Source organism: Microtus pennsylvanicus, chromosome 5 (genome assembly GCF_037038515.1).
Source record: "Microtus pennsylvanicus isolate mMicPen1 chromosome 5, mMicPen1.hap1, whole genome shotgun sequence".
Taxonomy (NCBI): domain Eukaryota; kingdom Metazoa; phylum Chordata; class Mammalia; order Rodentia; family Cricetidae; genus Microtus; species Microtus pennsylvanicus.
Genome location: NC_134583.1, coordinates 87,548,881 through 87,565,645, shown reverse-complemented (window position 1 = coordinate 87,565,645; position 16,765 = coordinate 87,548,881).

Here is a 16,765-nt window from a genome sequence, read left to right as displayed (position 1 = left end):
GGGTCGGTTCTCTCATGACGTGGGTCCCTGAGATCAACTCAGGTTGTCAGGCTCGGTAGCAGGTGCCTTCTGCTGAGCCATCTCACTGGCTCCCAAAGTCTACCAATTTTAATATGATCAGATCTATTCTTTCTTTCTAAGATAATTGGGTTTTATTTAATTTTCTTTTTAAATTAAAATTTGTTTGTTTTTTGCTACTGAGGGGCTCAGCTCCCAGCAGGCTCTCAGCAGGTCAGAGGGACAGGGTTTCTCTGTGTAGCTCTGACTGTTCTGGAACCCACTTTGTAGACTGCCCTGCTTTGAATTTTAATTATTTTACTATATGTGTGAGTGTTTTGCCTGTATGGTATGTTTGTGTGCCATGTGCATGCCCGATGCCCACAGAAGGCAGCAGACTGCAGAGCTGAAGTTCCAGAGGTGACAAGCTGCACCCCCGTGGGAGCTGGGAAGCAAACCGCAGTCCTCGGGGAGAAGCCAGTGCTCTTAACCCGGAGCCATCTCTCCAATCCCCCGTCTTTTTTTTTGTTTTGTTTTTATTTTTTATTCTGTATATGCTAATTGAGATAACTGTTAGCATTGTGTGGAAGTATTGTGTATATGGGCACACATATTGCCATGGCAAAAGTGTGGAGGTCAGAGGTCAGTTTGGTGGAAATGATTCTCTTTTGCTTTTATGTATGTTCTGGAGAGCAGTGTCGGGTGATCGCATTGTAAAGCAAGAGCCCTTCTATTACAACTAAATTCTGTCAGGCGTGATGGCATATGCTTGTGGTCACAGTGACTTGGGAGGCTGAAATGCCATGAAAGGAGGAGCTGTATCCATAGCCCACACTGGGCTTTGGAGGAGGATTCTGTGTGTGGTGCTCAGAACTGGACTTTTGTCTTCACACATGTGAGGCATCGCTCTACCATTGAGCTATAGTCTCAGCCCTGAAGACTGAGCTGAAAACCCAAAGTGGAGCCGGGCAGTGGCGCACACCTTTAATTCCAGCATTCGGAAGGCAGAGGCAGGCGAACCTCTGTGAGTTCAAACCAGCCTGGTCTACAGAACTAGTTCCAGGACAGTCAGGGCTGTTACACAGAGAAACCCTGTCTTAAAACAAACAAACAAGAAAACAAAACCCAAAGTGGAGCCTGTTACCCCAGTGGACTTTTCCACATGAGCCCAAGACTACTCACCGCTGTGGCTCAGCCCTGTCACCCAAGCTGGGGTCTTTTGAGTGGAGCTGCTGAACTGGACGGGGGTGTCTTGTTCTTACTGAGTATCACATGCATCAACCCAAGGTTCAGGTTCACGACATAATGTGATGTTCCGGGTCTGTTCCAGCTCGGGGCTCAGCAAGGTTAAGAAATACGTGCTTGGATTTAGTCGATGGGGGTTACTGAAAGCTTTGACTTTATTCAAATTACAACAGAAGAAACTCTGATTTCAGCCAGAGCACCTGGACAGAAAACAGACCGGTGTTGCTCTGGCTACTGTTTCACCGTTGATTCAGAGAAGGACTTCAAGCATGAGAATCACTCATTCAAACCAAACACGTCAACAGGTCAGAGAAGTGGACAGTAAGGGGCTCAAACCTCATCCCAGCTGGACCCCAGGTCCCCGTCAGCCCTTGCAGGCATCTCAGTGCTGTTTGGAGAGCATTTTCTTGCAGAATCAGTTGTAAAAAACAAAATTGAATTCATATTTACTTAAGGCCTTAGCATGTGCCAGACACATACAGTCATTTTCTATGATATACCCCATATAAAGTTCCTGGGTAGATAAGAGAGAACCCATACTGCACATAGCTCACAGATGAGGGACAGAGCTGGGCCAGGATTAAGCTCAGGATTGTCTAGTATACTTGCATCAGCCCTGCCAGCTCCATCCCTGGGCCCTGGCTCTCAGCAGTCTGCCCTGAACCCCAACCCTGAGCCCTGTCTATACTAATGTGTCTAGAACCCAAGGAGCTCACGGTTTAGGAGAAAAATCCCAGAACTGCCCTTTGTCAACGGGCCTCCTCCCTCCTGCTGCTCGCCGCTGTCACCACAGCAGCTCCGAAGGCTGTTGGAAAGAGCAGGTGATTGGGTCCAGATCTAGCCAGTTTGGAAAGTCTGGGACAGGAGCAAAACAGGAAATAGGAACCTAGAAAATAGCATGCCTGAGTTCTAAATTCAACTCTCAAGCCAGGCCATGGTAGCACAAACCTTTAATTCCAGCATGCCACTGGGGTGACAAAGGCAAGCAAATCTCTGTGAGTTCAAAGACAGCCTGGTCTACAAGGAGAGTTCCAGAGCCAGGCGATGGTGGTGTACACCATTAATCCCAGCACTTAGGGAGCCAGAGACAGGCGATCTCTGTGAGTTCGAGGCTAGCCTGGTCTCAGATTTCTGAGAACTGGAGTTACAGACAGTTGTGAGCTGCCTTGTGGGTGCTGAGAACCTCTGGAAGAGCAGCCAATGCTCTTTTTTTTTTTTTTTGGTGGGGGGAGGATGAGACAGCGTTTCTCTGTAGCTTTGGAGTCTGTCCTGGGACTCGCTCTGAAGACCAGGCTGGCCTCGAACTCACAGAGATCCACCTGTTTCTGCCTCCCAAGTGCTAGATTAAAGACATGTGCCACCACCAACCACTGCTTTTAATTGCTGAGCCACCTCTCCAGCTACTTGAAGTTCTTATCCTCCTGTTTCTATAGCCAAATACTGGGACTGCAAATGTCCACTATCATCTGCTTTATGCTTTGCTGGCCTTTAGTACGCCAGATAAGCACTCCACCAGTAACTACAACCCCCAACTCTTGAGCTTTTGGGGATTTGTGTTTTGTTTTCTGACAGTGTCCTGGGCTGATTCCAAATCACTTAAGTAGTTTAGAATGACCTTGAACTTCTGGCCCTCCTTATTCTACCTTGAAAGTGATGGGAAGGGGCTGGAGAGATGGCTCAGTGGTTAAGAGCACTGGCTGTTCTTCCAAAGGGCTTGAGTTCAATTCCCAGCAACCACATGGTGGCTCACAACCATCTATAATGGGATCTGGTGCCCTCTTCAGGCCTGCAGGCATACATGCAAGCAGAACACTGTATACATAAAAAAATTAAAAAGAAAGAAAGTGTTGGGAAAACATGGGTGCATCACCTTCCCAGTTTTTGTTGCTTCCCCCCTATAATTTATTTATTTTTATGTGTATTGATGTTTTGCCTAAGTGTATGTCTGTTCAAGGGTACCTGATCCCTCGAGTTACAGACAATTGTGAGCTGCTATGTGGTTGCTGGGAGTTGAACTCAGGACCTCTGGAAGAGCAACCAGTGCTCTTAACCTTTGAGCCATCTCTTCAGTCTCTGTTGGTTGGTTTTTAAGACATAAAAAAGTTCATTATTATTTCTATGTGTGGGTGTTTTGCATGCATGTATGACTGTGTACCATGTGCATGCCTGATGCTCACAGCAGCCAGAAGAGGGCACTGAATCCCTGAAACCGGAGTTACAGGTAATTATGAGTTGTCCTATGGACCCTGGGAATCAAACCTGGGCCCTCTGGAAGAGCACTAGGTGTTCCTAAGTGCAGCCCATGCCCAGCTGGGCCATCGCTAATGCCTCCTAGGACAATGGTGAGAGTAAAGGAATGCGGTGGAGCCACATTCCTCCAGCCCTCGCCTCCCATGACCTGGGGCACGCCAAGCCCAGACCCTCCAGATTCTAACCAGTCTCATCTTCCTCAAAAAGGCAAAGCTACCAGAAGCACAAAATCCAGACAGAAAACCACAATGCAGAAAGTCGTTCACAGCCTCCCCATCCAGAGAAGAACCAAAGACCCTGGATCCGGCTCCAGCCCACTTCCTTCTGGCCTTGTCCCACAAGCACCTGACCACACCCACTCCAGTTGCACACACAGGGCCACACCCACAGGGCACTGGCCTCTAAGCCTTTGACCAGGCTACCCCCACATCCTCCTTGTCATGAAGTACCAAGGTTAGTGTGGTCCTAAGTTCCCTCAATCACCAAATCTTTAGGGTCCAGTTCAGACACCATCTTCTCCAAGAAATCATCGCCCTGCCTCTTAATCCCTCCTCTCTGAGCACACATTCACAGGCCAAAACTTGATCTGATCTCTGCAAACCCCTTTGCAAAAGGATTCTGGGACTTTCTTCCCATCCTGGATTCTCTAAAATGACAGCTCTGGCAGTGGGACAAGGCGTGAGTGTCTGGCAGGGTGGAGGAAGATGCCAGGAGACAAGTCAGGCAACTGCAACCAGCCAGACACAAGGAACAAGTCACCACAAGTCAAAGCTTGGTGGCTCCTGGGAAGCCATGTATGACAGTGGACTGTGAGAAGGGTGGGGATGGTGAGAGTGTGGCCTCTCCCTGAGGTGAGAAACACCAAAATAAAATACCCCATGACCTCAGTGTCGGGACATGGCTCCATCGGGTCTGCATTCTAGGTCTCCAGCCACACACAGGCATCCCGTGTGTGAAAGCAGAGCTCAGGAGGGGTGTCCTGCAGAATCATGGAAGCCCTGCTTGCCCCCCAACAGCCCTCCTCTCCCCCCACCTCCTGCCAGCACTTCAGTTAGTTCCCTACAACCAGCGGGGAAGTGGGGCCTGGCAGAGGGACCCAACCTGGGAAGACACACAACACAGTCCCTCAGTCCAGCCTTGGGTCGTCTGCTGATCTCCTCCAGGACAGACCACTCCCTGGCATTCTCCGGGGCAGAGGGTGGAGCCAACACTGAGTCATAAAGCTCTCTGCGCAGGCTGGGAGTGGTAACTGCGGATCATGCCACCCTCCTTGCTCTCTGGCCTTTTAAGTCCCAGGATGAGCACTCGCAGCCCCAGGAAGGCATTCTGGAGCCCAGGGCCAGGGAGCCAGGCCAGAGAACAGGGAGACCCAAAACACGAGCAACCTCTTACACACCTCTAAGCAGGGAGTGTGGGGTGCGGGTGTTGCCCTCCCCCCAGGCAGATGCTCCTGAGGAATAGATTAGACAGGTGAAAGAAAGGAATTTTCCTAGCTTCAAATCCTGGCTCTGGAGCAAAGCATGGTGACAGAGGGCTATCATCTTATAGAATCTTAGTACCTGAGAGCCAGGGGCAGGAGCACAGCTGCAAGTTCAAATCCCGCCTAGTCTGCTTATCTATGTAGCAAACTGGAGGTTAACTGGAGCTACATAGTGACACCCGGTCTCAAAGGAAAAGGAAGGACCAGAAAGATGGTAAAGACAGTAGCCACTAAGGCTGAATCCCAGAATCCCAGATTTCCAGAACCCACACGGAGGAATAGACTCAAGTTGTCCTCTGATCGATATATGTGCATTTTTAAAAGGACTTACCACTGGGCAGGGAACCCTGACTGCTCTTTGGACTGGAGAGGGAGGGGGAGAGGAGTGGGGGGAGGGGGAAAGGAGTGGGAGGAGGGGGAGAGGAGTGGGAGGAGGGGGAGGGAGATGGGAGGCTCGGAGGAGGTGGAAATTTTTTTTTATTCTCCTTTTATCAATAAAAGAAAATAAAAAAAAATTTAAAAAAAGCCTGGATGTACAGCTGACCAGATGTGTAATCTTGTTGTGTTATCTTGTGTTTTTGTTGTTGTTGGGGCTTTTCTGTGTTTTTAAAGATGTACTTATTTACTTATGTATGTACCCATGTGTTGGGGGTGTGTGCCTGAGGCCAGAAGAGGACGTTAGGGTTTCTCTATCACTCCCCATCTCTTCCATTCAGGAAACACCTCTCCCTAAATCTGGGACTTGCATTTTTTCTCAGCTAGGTGGGAAGTCAGCAAGTCCTCTGTCCCCTCCTGGAACTGGGGTCACAGGTGTGTGAGAGACATTGCCCAGAAAACGCTTTTACCGGCAGACTCATCTCTCTGGCCCCTCTATCTTTTAGAGATACAGTCTCACCATGATGTGTAGCTCAGGCTGGTCCTGAATGGAAAACCTCCTCCTGCTCCAGCCTCCTAGGCACCAGGATTACAGATGTTTGCAGCCATGCTTGCCCCTAGGTCTTGATGTGCAGCTACTCGGGTTCTCTCAGTTTCCTTATGTATATCTCTTAATTATCAGTTCCCTTATTTCTATTTATCTATTTATTATGTATACAATGTTCTGTCTGTGTGTATGCCTGCAGGCCAGAAGAGGGCACCAGATCTCATTACAGATGGTTGTGAACCACCATGTGGTTGCTGGGAATTGAACTCAGGACCTTTGGAAGAGCAGGCAATGCTCTTAACCTCCGAGCCATCTCTCCAGCCCCCTTATTTTTAATTGTAGGCTAGAACCGTACCTTTTAGCAGGGTTAAGGAGACAGTAGCCCTGGCTGTTCTAGAACTCACTCTTGTAGACCAGGCGGGCCTCAAACTCAGAGATCCACCTGTCTCTACCTCCTGAGTGCTGGGATTAAAGGTGTGTACTACCACCACCAGCTTCTTTTTTTGGGGTGGGGGTGGTTCGAGACAGGGTTTCTCTGTGTAGCTTTGGAGCCTATCCTGGAACTAGCTCTTGTAGACCAGGCTGGTCTCAAACTCACATACATCTGCCTGCTTCTGCCTCCCAAGTGCTGGGATTAAAGGTGTGTGCCACAACCGCCTGGTGGATTTTTTTTTTCTTTTAAGGTTAGTTGAATTAAGAGTTAATACAGCATGACTACATATATCTATAATGCCCAGCACTTGGTAGGCTGAGTCAGGAGAATCTGGAGTTCGATATCAGTCTGACTCACAGAGACACCCCATCTCAAAAAAAGTCAATGTGGGACTGGGTAGTGGCCAGCAGTTCAGAACACTGGTTGCTCTTCCAAAGAACCCAGGATCAATTCCCAGCATCCACTGGAGGCTCACAGCCATCTGTAACTCCAGTTCCAGAGTATCAAACACCCTCTTCTGGACTTAGGGAGCACGAGACATACATGAGGTGCACAGAATTGAATGCAGGCAAATCACCCATACACATTAAAAATATCTAAATTAGCTGGGTGGCACTTGGGAGGCAGAGGCAGGCGGATCTCTGTGAGTTTGAGACCAGCCTGGTCTACAAGAGCTAGTTCCAGGACAGGCACCAAAAACTACAGAGAAACCCTGTCTCGAAAAACAAAACAAAACAAAAAAATTAGCTGGGTTGTGGTGGTGCACGCTTTTAATCCCAGCACTTGGGAGGCAGAGGCTGGCAGACCTATGTGAGTTTGAGGTCAGCTTGGTCTACAGAGTGAGTTCCAGAACAGGCTCCAAAGCTACACAGAGAAACCCTGTCTCAGAAAACCAAAACCAAAACAAAACAAAAGAATCTAAGTTTATGCTAATGTTCACTTATTCACTTGGAATATATTGCTAACTAGTTATGAAATATAAAAATAAATGTATAAATGTAATTATTTATTGTGCAAGGCTGCTGTGGACTCTGTAAACCAGAAATCATAGCATGCAAATATATGAATATGTTCAGGGCTGGTTTCCTCATCTCAACTTAGGAGAGCGGGCACTCCGACCCTCCTGGAGCCTCTGGGAAGAGAGGACATGAGAACACAAGCCTTCCTTCCAGCTGTAGACACTGATGGCTACTGAACATTGACCGTGGCAGGGCTGTCAGTACAGACAGCAGCATGCGCTCCCTTGTTTTTTGTGGACAAGATCACAACAGGCAGGGGATTGGCCTGTGACATGACGGTTGCTTTGTAGTCCACAGCACAGCTGCCGAATAAAATACCTCTTCCCTTGTATCTGCAACAGGGCAAGAAGAGTGACTTTAGTTATGTCTGGCTGGGTAACCTTGGAGATATTTTGCCTTCCTGCCTAAATTGGGACCCACAGTTCTTTCCAGATGAGGAAACCAAGGTTCGGGGAGACCCAGAACACTATCAAAGGCAGTGTTGGGCCAGTCAGAGCTGGGAGCTTGGGCTCTGTACAGGGAGGGAGTCTCAGCTCCTTCGAGCTGAACCTGGACCAGTAGGGGGCAGCAGGGCCCAGGAAGAGTGGCGTTTCCTGGTTACAGGAAGTCAGGTATACAGGTGTGACTTTTCCCAGCGGTTCCTTTCATAGCACACTGTTCCCCCTGGTTGTCACCATAGGGGTAAGGCTTACCACACCAATTCTCTATTAGACGACTACCAAGGTCCAGGGTGGTCCTGTGAGTTGACTATTTGGCCAGTCTAGAGTGACCTAAATAGAACATTACGCTGTCCTAAATCTACAGTGCCTCTGCATTTAAACTTGCCTTTAGCTACTACAGACAGAGCCCAGGTAACACAGACTAGTCTGATTTTGTCAATGCAAACTGGGGGAGCAGTGACTGAGGGCCACCAGTCCTACCCGCTCCCAACCTACCCCAGTTTATTGGGCAGGGAACGTAGCTCGGCTGGTAAAATGCTTACCTACTATGAATTAAAGTCCTTGATTCAAGTCCCAGCACCACATAAACCTATATGAGCTGCTGGAAAAAAATCTGGGCTGGGCCATGACTGTTCTTCCTGTACACCCACCAGTGGTGGCAAAGAACACGTGCCGGAACCACAGTCGGCCGCTTCAGAAGCCTCCTGTTCTCCAGCACTGTTCATTCACCAGCCTATGTCCTGCCTGCTAGAGTCAGAACAGAAGGGCTTGACAGAGGACTGTTGTCACTGTCACATCCCCAAGGTCATCTCTTATAAAGTTCCCACACCCCTGTAGGGTCCAGGAGTTTGAACCTGTGCTCAAATCTCAGGAGGTTTTAGCAGGATCACAGCAGAGCCCCTATTACCCTGTTACCAGCTCCTGACTCTGTGAAACACCATTGTGAGCCCCACCTGGACCATCCCAGGCGTTGATAAAATATCCTGGAGACAACAGAAGATTCACAGACAGCTTGGTCCGTCATTCCTTCCCTTTTGGAGACAGACAGGCTTTGAATATAGCCAGAGGACGACTTTGATTACCTGTGTATTCTACTACACCCAGTTAGACCTGATTTCTGTCTGCTGAAACTTGCCACATTGGATGTTTGAAGCCTATTAGTTTTTTTGTTTGTTGGTTGGTAGGTGTGTTTGTTGGTTGGTTTTTCAAGACAGGGTTTCTCTATGTAACTCTGGCTGTCTGGGTGTAGACTAGACCTTGAACTCAGATCAGGCCTGTCTCTGCCTCTCCAGTGCTGGGATGGAAGGTCTGTGCCACCACTGCCAAGCCTTGAAGCCTATTTGGGACAGAATTTACAGGGCTGGCCTTTTAGTGCTCTATCAGCCAATAGCCTGATGGGCACTTGACCATCTGTGGTGGGCGGAGCAGGGGCGTGTAGGCAAGGGAAAGAAAGTGAGTTTCAGATCAGCCTAGGTTACAGTGGCACCCTATCACAGAGGGGGAGGGGAGAATTAACAACTGTGTAAATAACTTGACTCATTTAATCAAAGCACTTGACGTGTGTTAGAATCTTCTTTCCTTGCCAGGCTGCAGTGGTGCATGCCTTTAATCCCAGAACTCAGGAGGCAGAGGCAGGTGGGTCTCTGAGTTCAAGGACAGCCTGGTCTACAGAGCTAGTTCCAAGACAACTTCACCACAAAAAAAAAAAAAAAAAGAAAGGATGGAAGGAAGGAAGAAAGGAAGGAAGGAAGGAAACAAAGAAAAGAAAAAAATCGCCCTCCCCAAACCCAGGAGTCTTGTCCAGCTATAAAAAGAACTTCAGACAAATCCAGCCCTCTTCAGAACTGTCAAGGTCATCCAAACCAAGTCAGCCAGGAGTATCCTGTGTGCTTGTGTATGTGTGTTTCCCTTGGGTTTTGTTTTTGTTTTTCGAGGCAGAGTTTCTCTGTAGCTTTGGTTCCTGTCCTAGAACCAGCTCTTGTAGACCAGGCTGGCTTCGAACCCAGAGATCTGCCTGCCTCTACCTCCCGAGTGCTGGGATTAGAGGCATGCACCACCACCAACCAGCTGGCTGATGTGTGTACTTTTAAGTGAAGTACTTGGGAGGAGCAGTGTTCAAGGACAGCACGGGCTACCACCGACAAACTCGGGGAAAGAAACAACAAACCCCAAGTCTGAGAAACTGTGACAAACAAAAAGTCCCCCCCCCAAAAAAACCTAAACAAACAAAACATGCAGACAAGAGTGAATTGGTACCAGAACTGAATGATAGGACAGAGGAAAACATTAGGCTCAAAAATAAGGAAAAGCCAGGTTTGGTGGCTTGTACTTACCGTCTCATCGTTCAGGAGGCTGAAGCTAGATGATGCCAAGATCAAGGGCATCACTAAAATAACATTTCCACATCAGTTGGGGCCCATCATCCAGGACTGCTGAAACTAATTGAAGCCAGTCCTTTGCCATCTTCCTAACAGATGTGGAATGCAAGTCATAAGTTACTACTGCTTGCTTAATTTCTTTTAGATCATTCATTCCTATAGGTATCCATCTACCTTCTTTGGATCCTTTGGGGCCTTTAGAACTTGATGCTTTTTTAGAGTTGATTACAGGGTAGGAAGCTAAAACCCTAGGTAAATTATCTCTGACAGGTATTGGCAATGTTAAATCCTGTCCTTGTGCCTTCTTTCCCTGTTCATCAGCTCTAATAATTTCCTCAAATGTTTCCAATCTTTTTACTACTGTCTTTTGTAAAGCCTTAATCTCCTGGCCTGTATATATTTCTAGTGATTTCATTGAGGCACCTAGCCTCTGGTCTTCATTCTGCACATGTAATTCCAAGGTCTGAAATTTTTCCTTGAAAGAGAACATCTCATCCTTGGACATTATTTGGATAGTGTGTAGATTGCCTTCCTGGAGAGATATTCTATCTGCTAACCTATCATAACTTTTTTTTTTTTTTTTTGGATTTTTCGAGACAGGGTTTCTCTGTGGTTTTGGAGCCTGTCCTGGAACTAGGTCTGTAGACCAGGCTGGTCTCGAACTCACAGAGATCCGCATGCCTCTGCCTCCCAAGTGCTGGGATTAAAGGCGTGCGCCACCACCGCCCGGCTCTATCATAACTTTTTAAACAAATTTTGATTGTCAAATTCAACAGTATGAATTCTTTCAGATAATTTCTCCGTACCCTTTGATATGGTTTGAATTTTGTCATATTAAAGTTACCCTTTTCAATAGTATTAATTTTTCAGGTAACTTTTGATTTTCGATGGTATCAATCCCGTCAGCTAGCCGTTCATTATTAGTCTGTAAAGACGGTGTCATTTCTAAAAGTGCCTCATTCTTGGCTCTGTTATCAAACTATTTTCTTAAGGATATAATATGAAGAAAAAAACTGAGTCCCAATATCCAATAAATGGATATATCACAATAACCATATAAGCCTTGCAGAAGACAATCCATAGTATCAGCAAAAAGGTTACTAAAATTCTCAAGGTAATGGTGTCTGCCATCATATAACTTTTAAGTTTAATGATTTATTAATAAATACTTACCTGGGTTATGAGGTCTGGTAAATTGTTTTAGACGTATAAATCTTTATTGTTCAACAGGTGTCATGATTGCAGAGTCGTGATCGGTGACGGCACAACCAGTGGCTCCAGAAACAGTCCAGCTCTGCTTTGGTTTTCCACCTTGGTGCTGGTTAAATACTGACAGATATGCTTTGCTTGACAAATTAAAAGTAATTAAATCAATTCTGTACACGGAGCAAGGAGCCAGAACTCAGGAGCAGGGAGCACAAACTGGAAGCTGTGCAAGTCACCGCCGGGCAGCAGGGAATGTGGCAGTGTGAGGGGGACTGTGCATGAGCTTGGGAAATTTCCAAGTCCCCACGTGCACTTAGCTCCACTGTGGTGGAGGTTTAAAAAAAAACAATGCACTTAGTAGGTGAAAGCAAGCCAAGCGGGTGGGGGTGGAAGACCTTTTGGGCTGTGGACCCCTTGGGCCTTTTAGGATGGTCTACCCAGTAGGTGTGGAGTTCAGATCCACGTGGGGTGCCAGATGAAGACAGACGCTAAAAGGAAATTCCACACTAGCTCAGAATCGAGTTTAATAAAGGGTTATTTATTTAGGGGTAGACTCACAGTTCACAGCCCTTTGCACAAATGGGGAACAGGAACCAAATCCAGCAGCCATAAGAGAGAGGGTATGCATGCTTTACATCAGTATTTATAGTATAAGAGGGCATGCCCAAGTGGGCAGGTAACTTAAAGGCTGCTGGCTGTGGGATTTCCTACAGCAGGCATGAGAAACAGATTGTGTAGAAAGTCTAAGTACAGGCTGGGCCAGAAGGAGACATAAATTCCTCTTCATCCACTGCTATGACCTAGGGAATTCTGCTTTGAACTCAGCTCCCCTTCCTGTTTGGGGTTCTTCTAGACCACCTGGACCTGCCCAAGTCTTCATGAACCTCTGACATGAGCAGAAGAGCCAGTAAGGCAGCTTCCTGAGACCCTTACACTGAGTTTCGAACCTCCCCATGCTTTTCCCCTCAGCAGGGGCCACAGACTATGGACAGAAAGAGAGAAGCTACCAAATGTGATGACATGGCTGTAGAATATAGAATTGCCAGAGCTGGGGAAATGGCTTAGCAGTTAAGTATTTACTACTGTTGCAGAGGTCTGAACTTGATTCCCAGCACCCACACAATGGCTCACAATTTCCTGTAACTAGAGTTCTAGGAGATCTGAGGCTTTCTTCTCACCTTGGGATAACTATAGAAACATGGTGCATACACACTCAGGCATACACAAGTGTGTGTGTGTGTGTGTGTGTGTGTGAGAGAGAGAGAGAGAGAGAGAGAGAGAGAGAGAGAGAGAGAGAGAGAGAGAGAGAAAGGAAGGGAGAGAGGGAGGGAGAGGGAGAGGGAGAGGGAAGAGTGATATTCTTCTGTATATGTGCTGCTCTTATTGGTTAATAATAAAGTTGCTTTGGCCTATGGCAGGGCAAAATATAGCCAGGCTGGAAGAGATATATAGAGAGAGTAGGTGGAGTCAAAGAGATGCCATGTAGCTGCCAAAGGAGAGAGATGCCTAAAAACTTCCTGGTAAGACACAGTCTCGTGGTGATACATGGATTAATAGCAATGGGTTAATTTAAGATGTAAGAGTTAGTTAATAAGAAGCCTAATGTACAGGCCAAACAGTCTTTTAATTAATGTATTTTCTGTGCAATTATTCCAGTCTATGTGGCCAGGAATGAACAAGTAGCCTCCATTTACAAAACGGCAATCATACATTTGGGGCTAACCTGTGTGGCCAGCCACTCACTTTGGTCTGGGTGCTTGTATACCCACTCAGGGTTTGGAGGAAAGTAGCTGTTCAACACCCTCACCTGGGAAGCAGTTGGATCAGGTCTCTTAGGTATGCACAGGCAGGAAAACATGGTGGATTCCTGCTGCCATACATGGAGACATTTCCAGTCCATGTAGCATGCTGCATGGCAGATTTAGCTTTTACTCAGACAAAAAGCATTTATGTAGACAGTGCTCCCCAGATTTGAGGTGGTGAGCATGGTTCCCACCCAGCAGTCCCAGAGCTGGTGGTAAACATACCTCTACCATATTGAAAGAGCAAGAGAGGTGGAGCCAGCATCTGGAGCTGCCATAATCATGCTACTTACCATTAAAAATGCTCCTTATCAGAAAAGGATTTCAGATACACAATAGGACAGATTCAGACATAAAAGACCTCTACACAAGACACAGTGTGTTTTAAAATGTACGTAGGCTTGGGAGAGAGAGGAAAAGAGTATTGATAGTTATAAAAAGAAGTAAAGTCTTTAAAGAGAGAGTAAAAGTAATATTAAAGAGTACAGACAGTCATAGATTAAAGGAGTAAAGAAAAATAAGCCATGTAAAGATGGAAAATACACAGAGGTCTACATTATGCATATTATTGTATTTTCTTTGAATTTTTTTATTTTTATTTTTATTTTGTAGACAGGTAGCTTTAGAGCCTGTCCTGGAACTAGCTCTTGTAGACCAGGCTAGCTCTTGTAAACCAAACTGGCCTCAAACTCACAGAGATATGCCTGCCTCTGCCTCCTGAGTGCTGGGATTAAAGGTATGTATCACCACTGCCCAATCCAACATATACATTTTGAGGTAGCTTGACTTCAAAATTTGAGTCTAAGGCTATGTTACTATGGAAAAGAGGTTCTGCTTTTGTTTCCACAGAAGATGAGAACCTGTGGATTCCCTCCAGGCTAATGTGATTTGATGGAACAAGATTCCCCCCAAAGATCTCCATGAACCCTAAAAATACTTTTCCCAGCAAACAGGAAGCAGTTTAGAGAGAATAACACCCAAATTCTCAAAATGATTGTTTATAAATGTTTGTTTTCACTTAAAAAGGATTGTGTATAAATGGTTAAATGGTCACAGTCAATCTCTTTGAATAAAAGGGGGGGAGATACAGTATAGAAATTAATATATTGTATTGGTATGGATCTTGGTCTATTGATACAAATTTGTTGTTGATTTTGTTATATTGTGTATATGTATTTCTGCTCTTGTTTAAGGTATTGTGTAGCTCATCTAAAAATGTAATGTATAGTTAAGAAATACAGATTAATATATAGTTATCTGTAATAGTCAAACTTGTAGTCATGTTAGGTTTTCTAGATTTACAGAGATATATTTCAGTTAGATAGGTATTCTTCAAATCTTTCAAGACCTACAGAATATGGCATTTAAAAGTTTTAAGAACTTAGACTTTTCTCAACAGTGAGACATGACTATTTTTGGTAGCATCAATTACTTCAGAGGGGTTGATGGGCATTTAAGAAACTCATTATGGAATTTGACTTCAATGTGGCAAGGGTAGCCATTTGGGCAGATAACTGCTGTTGTCTGGACTGATTGATGGTGTGCTGTATGAACTGGACAGGCAGGAACCACAGAGAAACGGCTGCTGAACGTGCCTAAAGAAGGTGAGCTTGCACTTCAGGGTTCTTGCTTCATGAAAGAGGCTGCCAGACATTCTGCAGGACACAGAAGGAAGTGACTGACAAACTGCCAATATAGGTGAAACAGCCTTTCAAATTTCCTGCTTCATGAAAAAGTCTGCCAGATACTATGGGCCTGTAGGCTGAATATGGATGCCCCAATGTTACAGAAGAACTTTGGGTGACTGTCCAGACAATGAGATGACTCTGTAAATTCTAGAGTTTTGGAAATTGCTTACAATGTACTTCCTGTTTAATTAGGTAATATTATATACTTCTGGGGTCTTTGAAGAGTTGAAAACAGGTAGTTTTCCTTAGTTATGATAAAAGATAAATTTGATATGAAACTTTCCAGATACAAATAGATTAAATATTGTAACTATAATTCTTGTTTGATAACCATTTTGTATATGTAATTTTGCTATGTTAAAGTTAAAACCTTCCTTCTTATTTAGACAGAAAAGGGGATATGATGTGGTATGTCCTTCTGGTGTAGGAAGTCTTTCTCTCCATGTGTTTCTTTCATTGGTTAATGAATAAAGAAACTGCATTGGCCTAGTTGATAGGGCAGAACTTAGGTAGGCAGAGAAGACAGAACTGAATGCTGGGGGGAAGAAAGGTAAAATAGGGGAAAGATGCTATGGAGCCTCCAGAGACAGACATGCCAAATCTTTCCTGGTAAGCTACTGCCATGTGGTGATATACAGATTAATAGAAATGGGTTAAATTAAAATGTGAGAGTTAGCCAATAAGAGGCTAGAGACAATGGGCCAAGCAGTGATCTAATTTAATCCAATTTCTGTGTGGTTATTCCGGGGCTAAGTTAGCTGGGCAGCCAGGAAGAACAAGCAGGCCCTTTCCCTACAACATCCTTCTGTATATGTGCTGTTCTTATTGGTTAATAAATAAAGGTTTTTTGGCCTATGGCAGGGCAGAATATAGCCAGGCTGGAAGAGAGAGAGACAGAGTAGGCAGAGTCAAAGAGACACTATGTAGCTGCTGAAGGAGAAATATGCCCAGAGCCTTTATCCAGTAAACCACAGCCTAGTGGAGATACACAGATTAATAGAAATGGGTTAATTGAGGATGTAAAAGTTTGTTAATAAGAAGCCTGAACTAACAGGCCAAACAGTACTGTAATTAATATAGCTTCTGTGTTATTATTCAGGTTTGGGCGGCTGGGATATGAACGAGCAGTCTCTGCTTACAGAAAATTTGTAAAGTTATTTCCCCACAGCCCCAGAGGACAGGAAATCCGGGATCAAGGTGCCAGCACCTGACGGCCTTCTTGACACGTCTTTTCATAGCAGAACAGAGCAAAGTGGTAAGTTCACTCCCTTTTTCTGACACTGATCTAGGAATATTCCAGATAGGCTTCTGAGTTCAGTCTCCCATGCCATTATCTTCAAAATAAACTCCTTGTCCTAGACCATGGTAATTTCCTCCCAAGCTAGGACAATTTGCCCATTCTTAGCTGATGTTACTCTTGGATCTCAGGGCCCCCAACTTTTCTGTATGCTACAACAGTGAACATCTCCTGCCCTATCCCTGACCCTTGGCTCACACTTTGCTTCCCTCTACCCTTTGCAGCCAAACTCCTCAAAAGGAAGTTCGCATTCCTCCTGTCCCCACTCATTCTATTCAGACTTCCTCTTGCTCCTGCTCCCCCTCTCTCTCCCCTCTTTTCTTTTTTTTCTTCCTTCTCTTCTTTTGGGAAAGGGTCTAAGTAAGTAGCCCCAGGTGTCCTGGAATTCAATCTGTAGACCAGGTCGACCTTGAACACAGAGATCTATTTGCCTCTGTTGGGATTAAAGGAGTGTGCCACCCACCGCACCCTGCTCCTCCAGCTTGGGGAAATTTCACTTGTAATGCCACAATAGTTATACCCAGACTTGGTCCCCTTCCCGACCCTGACTTCCCTCTTCCTCCCACTGTCTTCTAGGTACTTTTGTCTCTTCTACCTCTCTGGTCATT